The sequence below is a fragment of the Sebastes fasciatus genome, chromosome 8 (assembly GCF_043250625.1).
Source record: "Sebastes fasciatus isolate fSebFas1 chromosome 8, fSebFas1.pri, whole genome shotgun sequence".
NCBI classification, from domain to species: Eukaryota; Metazoa; Chordata; class Actinopteri; order Perciformes; family Sebastidae; genus Sebastes; species Sebastes fasciatus.
In genome coordinates, this window is record NC_133802.1 from 26467670 (window position 1) to 26492387 (window position 24718).

General features: G+C 40.3%; 1 protein-coding gene across 4 annotated transcripts in view; it reads right to left on the reverse strand.

The window, feature by feature from the left end:
- Positions 1-24718, reverse strand: part of bsna (bassoon presynaptic cytomatrix protein a) — a 186114-nt gene that overhangs the window by 160424 nt on the left and 972 nt on the right. The window lies entirely within an intron of this gene.

The window sequence follows — 24718 nt, forward strand, 5'->3', positions numbered from 1 at the left end:
GCACCCGTTAGCGCCTGTATGAGACGCACCAGGTTTTCCATTAACTACAATCTAAACCCATCCGCGGCAACGGTAAACGCTCAGGGAAAGTGAGCCAGGAGTGACTGTGGGTGGGAAGGGGGGTGGATGGGTCCAACAAACACAGGGCTTTCATCCAGGAGACCGCTGTTTGTGTCCTGTGCGTTAAGTTTCACTTTCACGTTACAATCAGCTGTTTGTTTGTGACCCATGTTAAAAATGTTCAGTTTAATTTTCACTTAGTAGTTTTAAGCCCAACCATGTAGTTTTTTCCTAAACCTAACTAAGTGGTTTTAATGCCAAAACCTAAAGTGACGCCAAGGGGCATGACAAAAGCGGCAATATGTGACGAGGTGGGATGAGAATATCTTGTCCAAGCGTGTGAACGGTGGCCGACGCAAAAACGTGAACGTGTTTGGTTTATCCATTCTGGGCTACTGTGGAAACGTGGCGGCCGGCTCAGTGAAGACGACCCGCTCCGTTTGTAGACATAAACGGCTCATTCTAAGGTAACGAAAACACAACAATTCTTATTTTCAGGTGATTATACACAAAAGAAAACATACTTATTAATATTATATTCAATTTCTGCCAACAGATCCAACAGCACAATTAAATAAGGGTAGTGGATACTGGCTGCAAACAATATATTTTTCCCCCTAATAGAACAGAATAAAAAAAGAATAAAATAGTGGTCATGGACAATGTCTTCAGTCTTCAGCATCTTCACAGCTACAATATCATTTCTCATTTAAATCACCTCAGTGGGATGCAGTGTAGGCCCATCACACCAGGTGCTTGATGGTTGCTGTTTGATTTACAGCCAGAGAGGCTGGAGACGTAGAGCACTAACTGTATTCTACGATACCCAGGAGCCTGTCTACCCACACACACACACACACACACACGCACACACACACACACACACACACACACACACACACACACACACATGTTTACTGTATTTTGCAGCACTGATACTCTATCAGCCAGATGTCTAATGTACCTCTCCATCTATTTATGTCTTTAGCCCATATCTTTGTAACCTTCGGATGCGTTCTCAGCAGATGGCTGCTATAAACGACAACCGCTGTTCTGTCATTTAACCGTCGTTTGAGTGAATGTATGCGTTTGTGTGGAAAGATGAAAGATGAGTTTGATATACAGAATGGAGTTATTGTTTGTGTATTGCTTGCCTTTTGATTTTTGCATTTATGTACATGCATAGTGTGTCCACTGTGTGTGTGTCCTGGTTATTGTCATGTATGTTCCTCTTTGTGCTGAATGTGTCTCCAGCAGATGTGCTGTTTCACATGAACAGTGGGATAAAATGACACTAACCCACATGCACGCATAAACGCAAGCACGAACACACACGCACGCACTACATTTATCTCCCTGTGTGAGAACAGGCTCACAGTGTTTTCAGCAGTTAGAGATGCCATCAACGCCTCAGTGTATTAACAGACTGTTCATTATACAACCATATAAACACACACACACTCATAGCTGCATGCACCTATGTGTAGAGGTTGCAATCACATACAATAGGCCTAAATACACATTTACACAAACACCCTGCCTCTCTCTTTCTCTTTCTTTCACACACACACACACACACACACACACGTACATACAGCAGCAGACACTGATTGAGATGTATAATGCCTCGTCAACTCTCCTCCCAGTCAAATCAAGTCCCCGCCAAAGAAAATGCAAGAACAGAAATTGGATTCTGAAAATTACAGCCTTTCTGTCTGACTGAGTTACTTGTTAGCTTTCGGTCTCTCTGACAGAACTCACTAACCTGCTGGTTGACCGGCTGACTGACTGTCTATTGTCTGATTGGCTATCTCACATATCACTGACTGATTATCTTGCTAGCTCATTGGCTGACAAAGTGGCCGACTCTCGTAGATAGGATTAACTGGCTAATTTGTCAATTTCGCCAACTTGGTTTTTGGCTGTCACCATCTTGTTATTTTGCAACCAGAAGTGACACGAGAGGGTGGAGCTAAGTACAACCGAACGTTAAATAAGACGTTTTTAGGCAACGAAAATGTTGGAGTTAACTTTCATGAACCTAAAACACACTGTGAAAGGGTTAAAGTTGTAAGACAAAAACGCAGACAACGCCGTGGTAGCGACCTGTCAATCACAAGGTAGCCACGCCCTAAAGCCTCCCCTGCTTTATGGTCTATTTGACTCTAAATGGGACCATCATTTACTAAATGAACATCATGCTGTATTGAAGAAGACTTGAAACTAGCGATTGAGACCATAAACTCATGTTTACAATGTTTACTGAGGTAATAAATCAAGTGAGAAGTAGGATCATTTTCTCATAGACGTCTATACAATCAGACTTCTTTTTGCGCCAGAGGAGTCGCCCCCTGCTGCTTTGAAATGACCCCTGTCTACCAGTTGCATGCAGTACTTAGACACATCCAACTCTACTTATTCTAATTACAATACATTACTTATACATTTCCATTACTGACTGATGATTTATGATTACTTTGCTACCTTTTAATGCATGTCTGAGTGAGTGAATGAATGGCTACCTGACTGGCTGACTGACTATAGGCGCTGCCGCCTTGATCGGCTCAGACGCTGAAATGAAAGCAGCCAAATTCTGACAAATGGAGGCTGGTGTGAAAATGATCAAAGGGGAAAAAGCAGTGAGATGCAGGAGAGAGGAGAGGGGAGATGGAAGGTCTCAGGGAAGAATTACCCTGCTTAGCATGCTGCTCCTCACTTGGAAACCTCTCTCTCTCTCTCTCTCTCTCTCTCTCTCTCTCTCTCTCTCTCTCTCTCTCTCTCTCTCTCTCTCTCTCTCTCTCTCTCTCTCTGCAGCCCCACATTTATACATATTTATGCCTGCAGACACACACACACACAAAAATGGAAATCCATTTCAAGGTGTTTCCCCTCCTGCTGTACCTGCTCACGGAGTTCAATCGGACTCTAAGACATTATGAATCAATATCTACCAATCTGAAGCCTCAGATGCTCTCATTGATTCAGTCCGTAAAACATCACGTTGTGAAGAGATAAACACAGCAAATTAAAGAGTTGATGTGAAAACGCTACTTCAAATATCAAAATGTAAGGACAGATGTCAGTCTATCACACACTGTAGATGGTTTATAATTTGTCACAAAGCCACTTTTAGGCATCTGTGTAAATCATAGAAAAGACATCAAAATGAAAAAAATGTAAGGACACATCACAAACTGAGAAAATACTTTCTCAAAATACTGGAATAAGAAGCATCCAGGGGTCGAAGCACTTTCCCTTTCACTGCAGAGTGAACTTTTAAAACACCCCTCGACCATCTCCTCTGCACTTTAATTGAAATTCCTATCAGTGGTGTGTGTCGCCTCGGCAGGAGGGGCGAATAAAATGCAATTTAACAAAGGAGAGCGAAAATCAAAGAGAGACGACGGACGGTGCCAGTGTAAACACAGAGGAATAATAAGCAAGTGTGAATTAGACGCGTGAAAAAGAAATAAACAGGCTGTTGTCAGTTTGGACTGAATACACTTCAAGGGCGACACTGAAAGTAAAATATACATGCAAATATATGCATTGAGAAGTGTGTGTGTGTGTGTGTGTGTGCGTGTGCAGGATGATGCACGGTAAGGCTAGAATTCAGTCAATGTGAGGTAGAGCATCTTTGCCTTCAGTAATGTGACATATTTCAAAGTGAATAGTTGTGAGAGAGTTTTAAATCACTCCCACAGATTTGATTGGATCACTCTAACGTGGATGGGTGTGGTTAAGCGAATACATCAGACCGGCAATACGTCATCCAGAGTAGCTCTCATGACCACGCCCCCTTTTGGGGGAAAACAATCCAGTGTCCCTCATAGACGGTAACAGAGTAAACAGATGAAGTTGAAACAAACTTCTACTTTAAACAAACCGGTAACAGTAATAACACTATGCCGAAGAGTTTTGCTGTGTGGTTGGTTGCACCGACAATAAATCCCAAAACACTGATCTCCGTTTTGTTCCCCTGCCGTGTCCTAAAAAAGATAAATAATAGAGGAGCTTTACGGCTCCAAGGAAGAGCAGACCAGCATGGCGTCATCGCTGAGGCTGCGCTGCCTTTTGGGGGGAAGAAAACTCGCCGTCACATGAGAGAAGATGATGAAAAGCTGTTGTGTAGCGGGTTAACCGAGGCTTTCGCACTGAGATTTGAGGCACATACGATACGTGAATCTTCACTGTCAGAGTGCTAAATGTCTAAATGATGCTGGTGACAGTGACTAGCATAGCTAGCTAACGTTACCTTAAGAGGGAGATTGCTGCATTAATACAGTCATACATTAACGTTATAGAAGCATCCGACTGTCGTCTCCAACTAAATCTCAGCTTATAGATCAAACAGTTGACTATTAACAGGCTGGTTATTTACAGACAACACTCAGCCTAACAGGATTCAATCAAATATGTATAGAAGTCTGGATAATCAATATCCGGCCACTGTGTTGGACGGTGGGAAGACTGAAGGGACATGACGGCGATCAACCTTAATTTATTTAGGTATCGCGAACGCTCAGGTTCAGGCAAGGTCGCAAAATAATTATTAGACGTGTGTTTAACAAGAGATAAATGCATACGAATTTGTCAAAATTACAATCCAAACAGACGTCAAATTGCACTGAAGTCTGTGGGATCTTCGGTTTTCTTTCCCCCAAAAGGTGGAAATGTGCCGGTCTGATGTATACTGAGCGAAGGAGCTGTAGAGGACTGCTGGCTTCCACCCACACCTCCCTCATCCATGTTGCTCTCACCATGTTATTAGATCGGGAGGAGGATTGCAAAGAAATAAATAATAAATAAGAGTGCAATCACACTTGTGACGCCGCTGTCTTGGAGTCCGTCCTCTCCAACCAAAGCAGGCAGTGTGAAGGAGGGTCGTCAGCTTGATTCAGCTCAAAAATCTAGTCCGTGATTGAAGACTTTGGCCAGAGAGAGAGAGAGTGTTCAGAGAGAGAGAGTGTTCCTATTGGCCGTGCTCTGGCTGGTGGGCGGTGCTTTGCTTGGTATTTCCTCAACTGGATAAGAACTTTAGTTTGGATTAGAAATGTATTGGTGGTTAAGCTGAAGTATACAAAACCTGGGCACTGTGTCACTTACTGCTTGTGTATGTATTTAATTAAAAAAAAACACTAATAAACAACCTTCCTCTGGTATAAATAAGCATCACAGCAGTTCCATATGTAAATTATCCAGTCACAAAAAGGATGAAGATCTAAAAAACAGACTTTCAGTTATCCTCACAAATATAAAACTATAAAAATATTAGTCAGCCTGTTTGTCTCTTTAGTGCAGTGACTTAATAATGACTCTCAAACAAATTCCTTTCTATTCATTTGAACTCCAGCTCAGTTTGATGTATTTTATCAGTAAGAAACAGGAGGACAAAACTGCTAAACATCAAGACACAAGTACAACATGAAATATCTCTGAAATATGAGTATGAATATGCATACACTCATCTCTCCTTTCCCCATGTTGAACACACTCCTCATTCTCCGTCTCTTTACAGTGTCTGCCCTCCTCACCCTCCTCGTCTCTCTATGATCTGTGTTTACAGAGCGGCTCGTTTAGCCTTAATAAGAGTCATTTCATAATTACTCTCATTAAGTCAACCAACAGGCCCACGAGGGGATCAACAAAAACAAAGGCAGCATTTTGTCTGCATCTTCTGTGTAAGTGAGCAAAAAGCAGAAACAACTTCACAAAAACAGAGACGCACCTGAGAGGAAGGTTTGATTAAAAATACATGATTGAAGTCAAAATATAGACACATAACATTGGTCAGAAGCACCACATCAATCAAGACTTAAGCCGTATTAACATTAAGACAAGCATTAATAACCCTAATATTAACACAGAACTTTGGGAGAAGCTTAAAACTTTGTGCTAAATATACTTTCACAGACGTCCTCTAAAAGCCTCACAGCTCCATAAATTCTTTAAAACTGAATGAAGACAGAAAAGTTCAAAATCAGAAAAGAAAAAAAAAAAGTCTCTGAAGCTTGTTTTAAATCACTGAAGATCGTGAAGCAATATTAGTGTTTTTTACCAAAAATCTACACTAAATTTTGGAGAGGAAAAACTGGCATGGCCATTTTCAAAGGGGTCCCTTGACCTCTGACCTCCAGATATGTGAATGAAAATGGGTTCTATGGGTACCCACGAGTCTCCCCTTTACAGACATGCCCACTTTATGATAATCACATGCAGTTTGGGGCAAGTCATAGTCAAGTCAGCACACTGACACACTGACAGCTGTTGTTGCCTGTTGGGCTGCAGTTTGCCATGTTATGATTTGATTGATGATTTGAAATGCAGTACCTGTGAGGGCTTCTGGACAATATTTGTCATAGTTTTGTGTTGTTAATTGATTTCCTATAATAAATATATACATACATTGACATAAAGTAAGCATATTTGAGTATTAAATACTTGACAGATGCATTTTGTTTTTCTTTGCACCTGACAAAAGAACACCTCTGTCTAATTCTCTATTCCCTCTTCACTTTTAAATATAATTTTCCCCGACCAGTCGTCTTTTTGCTCCACTAGCAGCAGCAGCAGCAGCAGCAGCAGCAGCAGCAGCAGCAGCAGCAGGCTATTTCATGCTGCGTGTGTAATAAAAGGATTAATTTGTGCTGCTCAGACTCAGAATGGGCAGTAAATGGGACAGAGGGATATAAATAGAGACTACCTCACTCAACACTTTCTATTTCCTGAAACAAGATTGCTGCAAAAGAGGCAAAAAAAAAAAGCTGTTAGCAAAATACTATCCACAATCATCATCATCATTATTATCACAATTTTGGTGTTCCTAATGAAGCATCTTTACTATGATTTGGCCTTAAGGGTTTTCCTTTTTCTTGCTTGCTGTTGCTGTCTGAGTGTAAACCAGAACGGACCAGAATAATAACTGTGTGATGACATGTTGAACATTGATGTAATAACATGACTGAGCATGAGGAGTCTACAACTTATATGAAACAGGCTGCACAAATGACTCCACAGCACTGTTCCCAGTTGACCTTTAGTTAAGATTATTTTGTCAGACTATGTACACGGTCAAAAATGAACGCTCATGCTCGATGATTTTAATTATTTTTATTTTTATTTTATTTTATTTTATTTTTCTTTATTTTATTTTATCTTATTTTCTTTTCTTTTTCTTTTCTTTTCTTTTCTTTTCTTTTCTTTTCTTTTCTTTTCTTTTCTTTTCTTTTCTTTTCTTTTTATTTATTTAATTTAATTTAATTTAATTTAATTTAATTTTATTTTATTTTATTTTATTTTATTTTATTTTATTTTATTTTTTATTTTTATTTATTTATTTATTTATTTATTTTTATTTTGTTATTCCCTTATCGGAAACACTTTAATTACCCTTAATCTAGTTAATTAATCTTTAGTTAATAGTTATTTTCCTGTTAACAAACAATGAAATGATAATTAACAATGTTTACTAATTATTAGTGATGCTGTAATTTATGTTATTTTAACAGTTTATTGTTGCACACATTATTATATTTTCTATTCTATATATTAACTATTTGTTAATAATTACCAAATGATTTGTGAACCTTTAAGAAATTATTTGTAAAATATCTATAAACATTACACAGATAGATATATCAAATATTTTTAATATTTTTAATAGTTAATAAATACTTTGTAAAACATCTATAAACATTATTTAGATAGATAGTTAATACTTTGTCAATGGTTAATAATTGTTTTCTGGTCCATTTCTCTACGTAATGTTTTTTACAAATAATTTATAAAAGGTTTATAAATTATTTGATTATCATTGAAAAATACTTAATATGGTATATAAAATGTTATAATGTGTGCAACAATAAACTGTTATTAATAGTTTACTAATGTAATCAGAAGGTAATTGTTCATCTCCTATCAGCTATGATACAATATATAATCTATAAACTAATTATTCCACATTACACAAACGAATGAAAAAATAACAGAAATTACCGCATTACTAATAATTAGTAAACATTATTAATTATCATTTCATTGTTTGTTAACAATAAAATAACTATTAACTGAATGTATTATTTATATTTTTATAAATGATGGTTAGTATAAAGTGTTACCGTAGGTCTCCGTTTTGTTTCTTTGTTCTTGTTGCAAGAGAATATTTATTTCTGTTTAGACTTCATAGTCAATACAAGATTTATTTTAAACAGGTTTATTCCTGTATTTGATTACGTAACATTTGTGTTGTATGCCTTGTTAACTGGATGTCAGCAGCGACATCAGTGACAGATCATTTCCAGCCTTGACACTGTTTTATTTCCTTCTGAATGATTCTAATACGATTCAAAAAGTGTTTGGGTTAGCTGCCTGAATATCTGCAGTACAGTCCTAACAGGCTGCTGGATTAAATTAGAGAAAAAAAAATGATGCTCTACAGAAACAGATGGGAAAAATTGGTGCCAAGCTGAAAATGGTGCCATTAGGCTTTAGGTTGTAGTCGTGAAGTATTTGCTGCTGATTTGATTTTATCACGTTATAAGCCAAGAGGCTCACAGCTGGCGAGCACAAATTAGCACTAAGCTAATTTCACTTGTAATCAGACTCGTTGGTTAAAGGCTGCATCGAGACATTGATCATGTTCAGTGGTTTCAATCCCAGATTGCCAGGTGATGTCTGAAACGAGATCCTGGGTTTTTAATTGGGCTGCGGAGGCCTGAAGGTCATGAAACTCAGCGAGCGGTCAGAGGACTCTGTCTCGTCTCAATACGGTGAGGATCAAATCAATAAGGGCGAAACTGGAGTTATGAGGTTGCTGTGTGACGGCGAGGATACGCAGCCCGTCCTTGGCAGAGCCTCAACACAACAGAACTGCTGAGCCACAATATGTCCTGCTGGATTTACCTCCTTCTCTCTCTTTCTCTCTCCTCTCTCTCTTTCTCCCTCCTCTCTCTCCTCTGCTCATTAACTGTCATACAGGACTGTCAAACAGAATCAGAGACGAGCAGACGGACTGCTCAGTCAGTGAGAAACATAGAGGTGTTGTACCAAAAGTGAAGTAGAGCTGCAGGGTTCGCAGACAGCTGCTCATTTCACAGCTCAAACACACCTCGCATTTGTCACTTGTAATTTCTGTTTTGTATAATTCCTGGCCTTTTTTTAGGAAAGAGCTTTTTAAAAACATTTTTCTTATTTTTTTTAACATCATATATTCCTACGATAGACTGTATATAAAGATAGACGACATGACAGCTCCCCAAAAAGTGAAGCCAAAACATCTGGATCGCCCCCTGGTGGCTGGCTGCAGTATAGGTCATAAATCCTGCCCCCTCCATGTTAGAGGATGGGACATGGGTCAAATACATTTTCCCAAAGATGGTATCTGTCACTTTAGGTAGTTATTATCATACTGATGTATGTTCAAGTGTTTAAATGTTGGTTTTAATTAGTTATTTGATGCTGTAAAAAGGGGGTGAGACGTCATGATTGACAGCTGCTCTGAGTGAAGTAGTCACTAGTAGTCAGATACTCAACTATAAAAGCAATATAACAAACAAAACAGAATTAAAAAAAAAGAAAAGAAAAGAAAAAAAATGATTTGCAAGCAACAAACTTATAAAAACGTCAGCCTATATACGTTTTTAAAAGATTTTGATCATGTACGATATGAATGTGACTTTTACTTCTGGTAAAAGTCACATACATATGTGCGATTCCCTGTTCTGTTAATAATGGCATAACACTGTTGATTACTCTAATCTGATCTCAGATCAGGCATGGCGGATTCAATGAAATAATCCTATTCTAAAAGTATGTCGACTTTTGAATACAGGTTCTATTTTAGTGAGTAACTCACAGAGATTTTCAGGAAAAGGTTGTGAAACACCTGCTGAGAGCTGTAAATGCTTCAACACAGGTACGCGCTGCTTTCAGTAGGAGATATATAGACCTTCTGCACCGCTACAGTTCAGAGCCTGAAACCTCTTTGTCTCTTTGTGACAGGCAATAAACTTTGCATTGGACCGACTCCCAACTGATACGGTACTGAATGCCTCTCTGACATCCTACTTTCACATCTTGCTTCTTTTCTTCTACTTCCTCTCTTCCTCTACCGCTCTCTATATTTTCAGCTCCACTTAGTTAATTTATTTTGTATAAAAAGCAACTGTTGACTGCATCTTTATCTTTCTGTGACATATTGAGAATGTTTCTAAAAGTGGGGGCTTGAGAGAGGTTTTGTTTACCCGTGCTGGAACAGGGTTGGCTCGTTACTGGATTCATGTTTAAAATCAGACAAAGTCGGCACGATAGAAGCCGAAACTCCTTTTGAAGCTGCCGGAGAAACTGCTGGAAAACCTTTGAACACATCAACTAAAGTGACCTAAATTCAAAAATCCCATTTTTCCCTAATTTTATGCTGATAACAAAAACATCCCATTTGAGTGTCTTTTGCTGTGCCAAACCCCCCCGCTGAGTCCAAATGACTGCAGAGCACAACTGTGCTGAAAATTAAACTGTGTCATCCAGAGGAAAGTGTCGCTCTGCTCAGCTCTGCTCAGCTCTGCTCAGCTCTGCTCAGCTCTGCTCAGCTCTGCTCAGCTCTGCTCAGCTCTGTCAGCGAACAAACACAAAGTATTTTAAGAGACAGTGTGTAGGATTTGGCGACATCTGGTGGTGTGGTTGCAGATTGCAGCCAACTGAGTACCCCTCCACTCACTCCTCCCTTTCCAAGACTGCCGTAACGTGAGCCGCCGAGGCTAATGCCGTTCTCCTTGATCAGAGGCCATCCTTACCAAAAGGAACCAGTGGGCAACCTCCAGGTCTGAAAAGTGAAGCCAATGCAGAAGTGCCTTAAACTTGCATTCTTTTTAACAGCCAGCAGGGGGCGACTCCTCTGATTGTATAGGAGTCTATGAGAAATTGAGCCTACTTCTCACTTGATTTATTACCTCAGTAAACATTGTAAACATGAGTTTATAGTCTCAATCGCTAGTTTCAAGTCTTCTTTAATACAGCATGATGTTCATTTAGTAAATTATGGTTCCATTTAGAGTCAAATAAACCATAAAGCAGGGGATGCTTTAGGGCATGGCTACCTTGTGATTGACAGGTCACTACCACGGCGTTGTCCGGTCTGGGAGTTGTCTGTGTTTTCGTCTTACAACTTTAACCCTTTCACAGTGTGTTTTCAGTTTATGAAGTCTAAAAATGTTTTATTCAGCGTTTGATTGTACTTAGCTCCACCCTCTCGTGTCACTTCTGGTTGCAAAAAACTACGATGGCGATGGCCAAAATGTCGAAGTCGAGGCTTCATAACGGCAGTCCACAAACCAATGGGTGACATAATGGTGACTACGTCCACTTCTTATTTAAAGTCTATGATAATAACACTACTTTAGGAGCAACGCAAGACAGACGGCAGCTGGCGGTACCACAGTTTTGCACTTTGCGGCTCATGTTACCACAGTTTCACAAGCGTCTCGGAAAACTACGATGGCTTTCAGGTAGCGTAAAAACGCAAAAGGCTCTCTCTAGAGCCAGTGTTTGGTTTGTCCGTTCTGGTCCGTGCTACTGTAGAAACATGGCGGAGCAACATGGCGGACTCCGTGAAGAGGACCCGCTCCCTATGTAGATATGAAGGACTCATTCTAAGCTAACGAAAACATGTTTTTTTTGTGCGATTAATTCGCAAATATTTTTCGAACTGTTGTTTTTGTTATGAGTACTTTCACAGAGGCTCCGTAGTCCGAACCTAGACCGCAAACTTTATTACTCCTTTCAATCTTGACAAAGGCAGCACAGACCAGGTCCACTCCTTCCGTTCATACCTTTCACAATAAAAGCCCTAAGACATATAATCGCAGGTGAGTATTTTACATTTTCGTGACGTTTATTCACAACAGTTTCAGGTGTATACACTACATTATACAGTAGTTATGAATATTATATTCCATTGCTGCTAATAGATCCCCCTAATTGTTACACACTGGTCCTTTAATGAATTTAAAATGGAGAAATGAGTGGATTGAGTTTAAATTAAACTCTGCATGTTGTCACCATGTTTTACTGACATAAATTCATTGATTTAGAGTCATGGGTTTGTGTTTGTGAACAAGACTGTTTTAAGAGTCTGCGGGGTGCTGAGTTTTGTAGTTTCTTTTGGGGCTTCCAGCAAGAAAAACAATTTTCATCCCCCATCTTTGAATAAACCACACTGAAGGGTAACGCAGGGAGCAGTAAATCAGTCTAATGCCCCGTAACAAACAAATAGAAAAGGTTGAAACTTATTGACTATGAAAAAACACCCATTCGTCAATAAGCTTCACAATACAGGAGGAAAAGGCTAATGTGATGCACGAAAACACACAAACAGCGTACTACTGTTGTTTGTTCCAGGTACTGTGCTGTGTAGGTACTTCTCAGCTTTAACACACACACACGTAGTGTACGCACACACACCATATTCAGCCACAGCATCAATACAGGTAACATTTACTGTCAGGTGGCGACAACATAATGAGAAAACTCGGCATGACCTTCGCTAGTGCAGCGGGGAGAAAATGGCAGAGCGCAGCATAATATTCTCTGACAAACAAATGAAAGTCAGAGGAAATGTATCCCCGACTGAACGAAACAAACAGCGAGTGTAGGGCGCCGTTCACCCACGGGCATCATCACAGCATATGGACAGAAGAACAGAAGTATATACACTTCATCAGCATTTAGTAGTCATAAAAATATACCTGGTATGTTTTAGCAAAGAATATCATCATTCGTCAAATTCAACACGTGCCACATTTGGCTGGAAGAAAGTGAAACAAATGTTGTCATCAATCTCAGAAATAAAGAAATAAGGGTTAAAAATGTAAGTGAAAATCATTTCAAAAGCATTTTGTCAACTGATGACTTGTCTGTATTTCCAGCTGTGGGAGCAAAAGACTTTTCAGCCAATAACATCCGGCTGTGTATTCCTACAGTATATATCCCATGGATGTATTAGAAGAACTGGATACAGCGTTGGAGGCGGGGCCCCAGTCATTCCTATGAGAGTTGCTCATTGGCGCATGAAGCCTAAATGGCTCGACTTCCATCTGGAAAAGTACCCGGATCTTGGCGGAGTAGCGTCCGAGATGATTGGCGGAGTAGCGTCCGGTCGGTCACATGACTCGGTCACGGGATCCCAACGTCACGCCGTCGTCACGTCTTGCGCTCCAGCCTCGGTCTGGGTCTCACTCACATGAACGGAGGAAGGAAAATAACTCTGGATTCAGCTATTAGTGCATTTTACAACTTTAAAAACGTAATTTTTGAAATAAGGGATATTAGAGTGATTCACCTCAAAAAAATGTATCCTCTGAGTTACAGACATCTCTTTCCCAATATAAGTCTATGGGAAAAAGTATTTTTGGGTCCAATGGCATCACGTGACTGACATGGAAGTTGCAGTACCGCCGTTTGGCCACTACAAAAGTCCGGTAAAAAATACCAGACTTTCACCCAGGAGATTGGCATTCGTGTCCCGTGTGAAACCAGAAGTTAATCTTGATTTATTTGTCATGTAAGTTACATGCTTAATTAACGCCACTTCCCAAATTATTTTAACCCAAACCACAATCTTTTCCCAAACCCAACTAAGTAACTTTCTTGCCTAAAACTAACCAAATTGTTGCCTGTGAAGTCGGAAGTTTATTTTGAAAAGACTGTATGCATGTAACGAGCGTGAATTGACACGTGTTGCTGTAGGAAAATGAACGAAAACGGAATAATAACTTTTTCGGAAGATATCTGTTACATTACATTACGTTACTAATTACAAAAAAAGCCATGTAATTTGCATTCAGTAAATGTCTACTTTAGAGTAATCTGACCAAACACTGGTAGCATTATGTATGAGTGTGATCTAGTGGAGGCCAGACATCTTGTTTCAGACACAAACAGTGTTGTCTGGCAGACATAGTAGTTGACCTACAGACAGATATATTGAGGACCGTTCCTTTGTGCCATTGTGCACTGAATGTATGCTGTTATGTATTTCTGCTCAGTGCAGAGCAAAGCAGCTCAACACTCTCAATGCTTTCATTATTACAAGAAGTGGCTTATTGGTTAATTGTTTTCCATGCCAGGTCATTTACATGGTTTAAACCTCTCTGATCCAAGCCTGCAATGTCGGATTGAAAACGGTAAATACAGGCCGAGGGGAGCCCGAGCACCTGTACTCAGGTAAATGTCAGGGCCGGCTGCTGTGTGTCTCCGTGTCTGGAGAGTTGGTTCAGACCAGAGTCGGCTTATTAATCGTCCCCTGTTGTGCCGGTTTTCTGGCAGAGACGGAGGAGCTGTGCAGCTCGCTCGTTGACCCTGCAGATTTTCGCAGTGCGTCGGGTCACGGCTCGCCTCAGAGTCAATCAATTTGTTAACACCAGAGCTTCGCCCGGACAGGATTTCTTGGCAGGGTGAGAAGACCCCCTCAACACGACACTGAAACGCTCCGTGTGAAACCAATAGTTGTGAAATTCCTCCAGGGAGCGTGGAAATGCATGTAAAATATTTATACTGTCGTTCTGAACCTCTTCCAAATAATGACTAATATAAAGCTTCTGTATAACGCAAACCTCTTTCTGTAATTAGCAGAGGAAAAACAGTCACATACACTGTTTAGTGCTACATGGGTCAGCAGGGAGGATGGAAATATATTTCAATGCCTTTGTGTCATCTTGAGTTTTAAAGTGTCCCTTTGTGCAACTCTTTATTCTAGTCACACTAGAACCAAAATTAGCATACAGTGAAAAACATCGTCTGATATTTCTAGTTAGCAAAATATTGAAAAATGTTCAATCAGTGCTTATTGGGAGGATTTATTACAATGTTTCCCATTGGAGTTTGTTCATTTAAAAAGATATAACTGATCAAAAAGCCCAACTCAGAATATTTCTGACACATCAAAAGTACTATATGTCTGTTTCAGCCAATAGCTCAGCAAACAAATGGTCTCTGACGGTTAGATCTGATCTTAATGATGTGTTTTGAGAGGTTATTAAAGAACATGAATAATAACTACGTTGTGAAAAGCCCTTTTCTGGCCTTGAAGGGCTAATCAGTGAGCTCTGGACAGTTTTTCTCTGTTGTGTAATGTTTTGGTACTGAGTAGCCTTTCTTGAAACCAAGTTTTTCAAAAGGAAACGCCCACTCAGCCGCAAAAAGCAGTGACATAGGCTACCAAAGTATGCTAATCGAAGCTAATCAATAAGGTTATGAATAATGTGAACGCTAGCACTAGCTGAGTCAAAGTTAGCTGTGATCAGTTTGGAAATAACTGAAAGGGTTGGTTTGGATTTTTTTGGTTGTATGTATACTACCGTGCTAAAATTATTGCTTTTGTGAATGTAGTCTGGTGGCGTTGAAGAGAGCGATATAATGGTTTCAATTCTCCGTCGGAAAAGGCTTATCTGACGATAAGAAAACAATCAATATCAGTTTAAGCGTGCGCTATATTTAGAATATTTTCACAGCTTTACCTCGCCATCAGACAGCCCTTTCCGACGGGGAACTGCAGCCATTATATCGCTGTCATCCAAGCCACCAGACTCCATTCACAAAGTCAGTAATTTTATCTCGCAGAACACGGGAGTCGCTGGTCTACCGCTGCATCGATCGGTTGTTTTTTTTATGTTATTGTGTGACTTTCAGATCTGAACTAACATTAATACACTGACTATAAGGATGCATATATACTGTATATGTAGCAGAATCATCATGCAGAAACTTAAAGGTTTTAAAGGGTTTGGGAAAATAGCAATTTGACACTAAAACATACATACTTGACCAAAATTTGTATGTTCAGATTTGAATACATAAGGAACACCACTGGGAAGCTACAGAATGATATAAAAACCTCAACAAATTTAAATAATGGACACCCCTTTAAATAAAACCAGAGCAATGTTTTGTGAGCTCTGTTTGGCCTTATAGTGGAGACCAAATTAACTGTTCCTAAGTCTTTGAAAGCTCCTTTTTGTTAGATTTAGGACTAAAACTGTTTACGGTCTGAATACTCCACCCTGGCATCATTGCGGAAACTTGCAGCGCTGGCTGAGGTGGTTCAGGCAGCGCTGCACTCTGCTCACTACATGAGGTCAGGGCCGAGTAGACCGGTGCCTGTTACAAATCCCTGCTGAGCCCTGGAAGGGGACTGACAGCCAAAACCATGAAGCCTCCCCTAATCTGGACTTTTGATCCTTCATTCACAGAGATTTAAAGGGTGTGGCAGGTTCCAACCCATCTGTGGAATGAGCTAAAAAAAAAAAAACATTAACTTTTCATGCTGAAACAAATGCATGGCTAAAATATCGTAGATGTTATAAACTTCTCCATGCAGTCTTTAGCTCATTCCACGCTTGTTGCCATTCTTAGTAGTGTCTCTTACCTGTGTTCTAGTGTGCATTGCATTGACTTTTTGCCCTCTGGGTAAAGTCCATCCCAGTCTACGTATACCAGGACAAAATTCCTACACGTTCACTTTGTGACTGCAGTATAGTTTTCGATCTCCTGGTTAAAGCATCCAACAGATAATCCATTATCCAGGAGCATCTTCCCTGTGATTCCACAGATTTCACCTCTCGTCCTGCTCAGATAGCCGTATCGTTTCTCTTCAGTCTATTTCTGGGTTTCACTCATAAGCTCCAGCGACAGCATCTATTTGCTGAAAACCAATACTGTCTTGGGCTGTGATATTGTGCTTATTGCCATCTTATCTCCCGATGCAGCCACCCAAACACATTTAGTATTTGGAGGCTCCCGCAAACATGTCCTCCTGATAACAGGGCGTGTAAATATATAGAGAGCCTCTGTCTGTCTCTCGCCCACTCTGTCACACATTCACAAACACACAAGTCATCAAAATCTCACTTTTCAAGACCGCACACTAACACGCCCACAGAGAGAAACGCATTCTCTCTTATTTTCGTTCACAATCCCGCTCCTACAAGTCAACCTACAATCTCCAGGACAGTGTTTTTTCCAACTGTGTGGTTTGAAATCCCCCACGAAAGGACTGAGAAGACACAGAATTTACAATGATGAGATTAGAGAGAGAAAGCTTGAGGCAAAATGTGCTTTTTTTTTAGTTTAGTAAGGCGCAACCCAACCTGCTGCTGCATTTTCATCAGAAACCTTGAATGGTTTGTTGTCTCTGACTGTGTGCATTTTCATCAACATACCTCTGTTGTGTTTAAAGTGCTATATAAATAAAGTTGAGTTGAATTGAGGTACTGCTCTGAAACCTTTCCCTGTTGGTGCATTCAGGTACGCTCGGACATCTGAGACAAACAACAACCGTAAATGTGAGAAATTACATTATTCCCTGTATGAATTTAGAGAAAATCCATTACACTACCTGGGGAACAAAGAGTCAATTTTACAAAGTGTGGCTCCCCTTCTTGACATTTTTGGAGAAACCCACTACAGTAATCTCTAAGTACTGTAGCCTGCTTTATTTATTTATTTATTTAATTAGTTATTTCCTATTTTTATTCTTCTTCTTCTTATTATTATTATTATTATTATTATTATTATTATTATTAGTAGTAGTAGTAGTAGTAGTAGTAGTAGTAGTAGTCTTTTCTTTTTTGTCTTTTTATTTATTTTTATTTTCCTATTCTACTTTTTTAATTTTCTTTTTCCTTTATATTTTCTGTTGCTATTAAGCAAATTTTAGATACATTTCTTGAGTGAGTGTTGTTAAGAAAAACAAAAATTCTTTACCAGTTACTGTCTTATTCATTATTGACAATCAGTAAAAAAGACCTTTGAAACAAATAAATATATAAATAAATAAATAAATAAATAAATACAAAATAAGTAGTGTTATTATGGTAAGGACGGCCTCTGAGCGAGGCGAACGCCGTTACCGCGGTTTTGCACTCGGTGGCTCACGTTAAAAAAACAAAAAAGTATGCATTGTTGGTTTCACACAGGATCTGAACCTCAGCCTCCTGGAGGTGAAAGTCCTGTGTTTTGTGTCCCATTCATTGCCCCTGACCTCCACCCCTTATAGAGTTTCACGCTGTCTATACTACAGCGTCTGCCTTCCGCTTCTGCTCCTATCATAAATAACGGACGCAGAGGTTGCTGTCGTTTTCTGTTATACCTCTTTTTTATCTATTCTACCATGTGAATAGATGATACAACCTACTAGTGGGTGTAGTAGGGCCCTACTGACCCACATCTATGGGGCTTATAACCACCAATAACAGCTATTTAATGGCCTGATAATAGAAACTGAAATGTTGCCCTACTTCTACTCAGCATCCCACTCGATCATTTTCGACCTCACCCTCGATTTCAACAGCAAAAGGCTAAAGGGCAGCCGGTGACCAGCCCACTCAGCACATCAGAAACGGAATCGTATGCTGATTGTGAGAAAAACAAAAATCCCGTCACTCTGAGCACGACCGTCAGCAAAAAGCCTCGATAACAAACTCAGTCACACCGAACACGGCGGTGACAGGCTGCTGCTTTTCTGCACGAGGTGGAAAAACAAAGTCACACTGTATCACACAAACACACATCCTACATGCATGCTTCTCTGGAAGGTGAAAATTGGTCTTAAGTGTGAAGCATGTCGGAAAAAAGAAGAAATACAACAAACTCAATGTTCACACACACACTCTATTTCTCTCTCCAACACACGCACATATTCACACTCTCCTACACGAGTCGTCTCTCTCTGTCTTTCTCACTTACACACAGCTTGATAAGTGTGTACAGGGAATAAATCGCGATTTGGTTGCAAGTCATCGAGCTGCGCTTCACAGTTACTGATCATGTTCACAACAGTGTGTGTAACATACACACACACACACACACACACAAGTGTACACACAGCCTATATGTTAGGAGTAAGTCTGCAAACATGAGCGTGAGTTTAGTCTGATGTAAACTGAACATGTGATGCCTCAGAAAGAAGAAGGTCTGTTCCATATGTGCTGTAGATCTAAGCTTCTCTCTTTGCTCACTCACTCCTTTCTACCTCCTTTATCTGCCATATTTGCATATCCATACTCTCCATCCCCCTCTCTCTACCTCACGTTCCTTAATTTCTCTCTTTATTTTGTATTCTTTCTTCCCTTATACATCTGGGCACTCCTTCATTACAACACATTCTCACTCCCAACTCGTCAAATACCACCACTTGGTCAGTGCCCCTCGGTATTGTAGACCGACGTACCCCTCTTGCGATTTGGACGTTTCGGGGATGGCGTGTCAATATACGCTCGTTACATGCATAGTGTCCTTTCAAAAATAGTTAGGTTTAGGCAACACAACCACTTAGTTAGGGTTAGGAAACGGTCGTGATAGACATTAACTTCACTGACCAGCAGCTCATGTGACTCACGGGACGTGCCAAAATAAGTCAACGTTACTTTTAGTTTCACACGGGACGCGGACAGCGGTCTCCTGCAGGTTGAAAGTCTTGTGTTTGTTTGACCCATCCACCTCACCTCCCTCCCGCCTGCTTTAAGTGGACTGCCACATTATTAATACTACGTCACTTGTGCCGACCGTTGAATAACGTTGTCGGTGGGTTTACATTGGAGTTAGTGACTGTCACATGCTGTCGCTGAAGGGTGCCTCCGTGCGTCGGTTTCCGATGCCGAGGGGCTCCTCCCTATGCAGACTATCATTCATCATTTGTGATAAAAACAAATATAATCTCCAACAAAATACGTTTCCCTTGAAACGTAATTCACAATATAGTTTCATTGTATTGAAACTTGTTTTTTTAGGAGACAGGGCTGCACATGTTGTACAACATCTATAATGGTAGTATAATACATTAAAAGAAAAATGTTGAAAACCAATTATAGATAAAACAAAAATTTATTTTCTGAGGCATGTTTAAAATCTGATTCAACTCTTTTCAATATAATGTATTTTTGTTTGTATTGCTGGTTGTCCCTGGATGCTCCCTGAGCTGGAGGAACAGTCTTATACACCTTGTGATGAATCACTACCCCATCACTACCTTCCCCCTTCACGTTTTTTTTCCCCATAGTACACTACACTTGATCTATTTCCACCAGCTTCTCTTCCCTCCTTCTTTCCTCTCATCATTCACCTCCTTCAGTTCTCTTACTCTCTGTATCTCTCTGTCTCCTTATCTGTCCTCCCATACCCTACGAAGCACTACGTTGTATCTCATTGTAAAGACAGAGCCATTTATAGGCTGCAGGTTATTGGTTGAGAAGGGGGCGGGAAGGGAGGCAGAGAGATAAGGGTGAGGGGGAGGGATGTTCTCAGAAGGAGGGAATGTACAGTATATTTGAAGAGGCTGTGCTGTCAAGAAGACTGACAGCATTACTTGTTTCAGTAAATGCCCCCAAGGCGACATGTACGTTCAGGTGACAACGCTCTTTCTCGGAAGTGAGGTGAGAGAGTTCCCCTAACCTTAGCAAAGTAGTTATTTAAACCCAAACCACAATGTTTCCCTAAACCCAACAAATGATGTTGTCCAAATAGCCAATATGACCTGAATGTTAAAGCATAATACTGGAGAGACAGTAGCTAATACGGAGTGTTTCAGACAGAGGCGCTATAGTTTATTTCAAGTCAAACATAAGGCATCTCACTGCTTTGAAAAGTGCCAAATCTGTATTCATCCGCAGCTGAATTGGTCCCCAAAAATGCAGTCTTTACTCCTGTTTGAGTGTCTATCAGTACCCGTGAAAGCATGTTTGCATGTTTAAATATTTACATCTTGAATTTCCCTCGGGATCAATAAAGTTACTATCTATCTATCTATCTATCTATCTATCTATCTATCTATCTATCTATCTATCTATCTATCTATCTATCTATCTAACATGTTCATTAGGAACCGATGGGCTTGGGATTGAGTGCCACAGACATGGGAGGTTATTGTCGGACCAACACGTTGTTGGTTTGGGTCTTTCTATTAGGTTTTGTCAACACGTTCGCATCCCAACTTGTCATATACTGATACTATGTAAGACTCCTCTGCGTCACTTTTATTTTCGCTCAATGTTGTGAATTAAACAAAAACACTTGCATAGATTTAGGCAACAAAACCCCTTAGTTGGGTTTAGGAAAAAACGACATGGTTGGGCTTACAATTACTACGTTTTAACAGTTCAAATGTGACTTGGCGGGGCACGAACCAGTGGCTGATTGTAAAGTGAAAGTAAAACTTAACACACGGGACATGAACAGCGGTCTCCTTGACTAAAGCCTTGTGTTTGTTGGACCCATCCACCTCCCCTCACACCTGCCCTGTGTGTCTCTTTTGCTCTTTATAGTACATGACCACAGCCCTTTTCTTGTGTTTCTATTGTTTCCGCGGATGGGTTTACGTTGTAGTTAACGGAAAGCCCGGTGCGTCTCCTACCGCCGCGAAATGGTGCCTTGTGCAGCTGTATCAAACGTTGACGGCCGTCGGTATTTGATTCCCTGGGAATAAGAACGAGCTGGTTTTGTCGACCATAAGAAATCTGAATAGTGGCAGCTTTGTCCTTTAAATACCATTGTCATACGGCTTTACATTATCATTGTAAATAGCACAAAATGATAAGTGAGTGGTATGTTAATTTAGAGGCAGAGAGAGAGAGAGGGAAAGGAATGAGGGAGCATGGGAATGTGCCGAGATTGAGTCAAGAGAGAGAAAAGCAATTGAATGAGAAGGATAGGAAGAAAGAAAAGGGAACTCAGAGAGAATAAAGACTACAAGTGTGCACAGGATATAGAGAGAGATGGAGAGAGAAAAGGGGAGAAGGCAAAGAGAAAAGCAAATCCTGCGAGTGTGCAGAGGAGACGAGTAGAAAGAGAGAGTGATGGGAGCAGGCAGCGAGGCAGAGCGCTGCAGAAGAAGGAGGGAGTGTGAGAGAGTGTGTGAGAGCGAGAGGGGCGGGGGGGCGAGCAAACACGCTCTGCACGTGATCCAATCTGTTCACATGGCCTTGTATTACGCCGTTATAAATACTTAATGTGAGGCACTTCATGCCGCGAAAAAACCCTCGCCTTTTATCCAGAATGGATTTGAAAATGTGGGCGCCGATTTTGCCGGAGTGCAGAAAGCTGCATCTTACATGGAGTATTTTGATAAAAGCAACAAAGAAGAAGAGCACATCACTGTGAAACAAGAGAAATGCAGAAATAATGCATCATGTTCAGCTCTGTTGTCGTTCATCGGAGGCGAAGTGAAGCTGTCATCTGCTCTCTGAGTCCCTGTGTTATATAATGATGGATAGGCCCTGTGCTGCTCTGCTCTTCTCTCCTACAGAGGCATGAATCAAACCCGGGATATGTCCTAAATATAACCTGCACACACACACACCCTGGTGTGTTTGTAGGCCAGCTAAAGCCCTACTCTGGTAATATTTCCACAAAACGTCAACCCTGATAAGGTCTCTATATGGCAGCCTGGCTGCAGAGTTTATGGATGAGGTGGTGGAGTAAACTGGGATTCCTGGATTGTAGCATACGTGTTAGCTGAGCCAAGCTAAAGGAGAGACTGGAGCTGTATATGTAGGCCTTTGCTCTACATGGGCTATGTACTTTAATATGACGTGTGTCTATGCTGTGCAGCTGTGCAGATGTTACGTCAGGTCATGTTAAGCTATGTTAGGACTCATAGTATGTCATAGTGTGATGTTACGTGATGCTGCAACACAGTCTCACGGCAGTTCATGAAATAGTCACAAAATTAAAACAAAATTTTATTTGTGTACGTAGACACGGATTTTCCTTTTTTTCTTAACGCTCAGCACGACTTTCAACGTATTTTTTGTGCGTTTTCCTATGAATGCCCAGCAACACATGATGCACGTGTTAATTTCCACTCCAGTCTTTTCAAAATAAAACTACTTAGTTGGGTTTAAGAAAAGATCGTGGTTTGGGTTTAAATAACAGCGGAAGTGCCGTAACTTAAGTACGGAAGTTTCGTGAAAAATAAATCAACTTTGACTTCTGGTTTCACACGGGACACAAACATCGGTCTCCTGGGTGAAGTCCTGTGTTTTTTGACCAGCTATCCACCCCGACCTCCTCCCTATGTGGCGTTCGCCGCTCTCTATGCTTCCCAGTTCACAATTACGTGGATTACATATGAATTGATTTCGGGCTGACCATCACAAAAGAATTTGAAATGTGCATCTATGTACACGAATCATAAATTTTGTGACTATTTCACGAACTGTGCGACTGGGCTGGAAGGTCAGGGCTATGTCATTGCATGTTATATATATATGGTAAAACAACTTCGAACCAGTGTACTTGAATACACATTAAATTAAATTTTCATATATGTAATGCCCTTGAAAAAGACTGACATTCATATTATGTTGAGTACTGGGCTGCAAATATTTGGATTACGGTAAATAAGAACTGCAATCCCATTTCACTTGACATGTTGCGTAATGTATTTAGACTTTTCTACTCGTGTGTATTGTATATTTGTATCTTTATCCTGCCAACTCCCGCATGTTTACATCTTGTATTTTATTCTGATGTTCGTTAACGTGCTCTGTCCCTTTCAAATAAACAAATAAATTAAATTAAATGGATTAGAAAAGTCAAAAAAATGGCCTTTTTTCCTATAAGATCTGGTTGTATGTGTAAGGAATATAATGATTTAGTGGCATGTTACAGTGCTGCTGTTGATGTTACGACATGGTATGCTTATTATAGTCTCCAGTAGATGTTGAACTGGGAGACACCAGATAATATGTGAGATGAGATTAAAAATGGAATTTTGCTTATTGTAATTGTGATATAGCTTAATTTGGTATAATGTTATATATAGCCCTATAAGGGCACAGTAAAGGCTTTGATCAGACAGGTTTGATCCGGTACGGTATATGGGATGTCGGTATATAAGCACCATCTTCTACTCTTCTTCTACGTCATTAACGGGAAACGTTGCTGATAGTAGGCTACACACACACACACACACACACACACACACACACACACACACACATCATCATCAAACACGCGCCTACATAGCCAGGCAAGCCCCTCAACGTACACACACACACACACACATCCAGCAGCACCCTTATCCTCTCATCCATCCATGCGTATATGGAGGCTCTGCATTTTTTCTTATTCTTATTTTATTCTAACGTTTTTATCTATTCTTTTGTTATTATACTGCTAATTTGCACCAACAAAACCAAAGCAAATTCCTAGTGTATACCTTTTACACCTGGCAATAAACATGATTCTGATTCTGATTCTGATTCTGATTCTGATTCTGATCTCCAGCACAAACCACTAAAAAACGTCCAGATGATGGTCACGTTTCATAAATGATAATGAAGAAAAAACGAGGGGCGTGTATTATTTCTCATCCACACGTCCCCATTCAGCACAATAACGCACACAAGGAGGAGGAGGAAATACTATTCCAGCTCCAGCAGCGCATGACACCAGCGGAATAAAATCACAATCTACACCAAAAACAGCCTTAAGATGCTTGCAGTTGATGATAACCGTAACATGATGGAGCACAGGAGCACCGTGGTTGTAAAGCCACCTTATAACATGCTGGTTTCAGCACTTTGGACATCTCCACAGATCTCCTCTGCTGTTAATAACACACCATCAGATGCTCTATTTCCTCATCAAAACCATGCACAGGAGAGAAGGG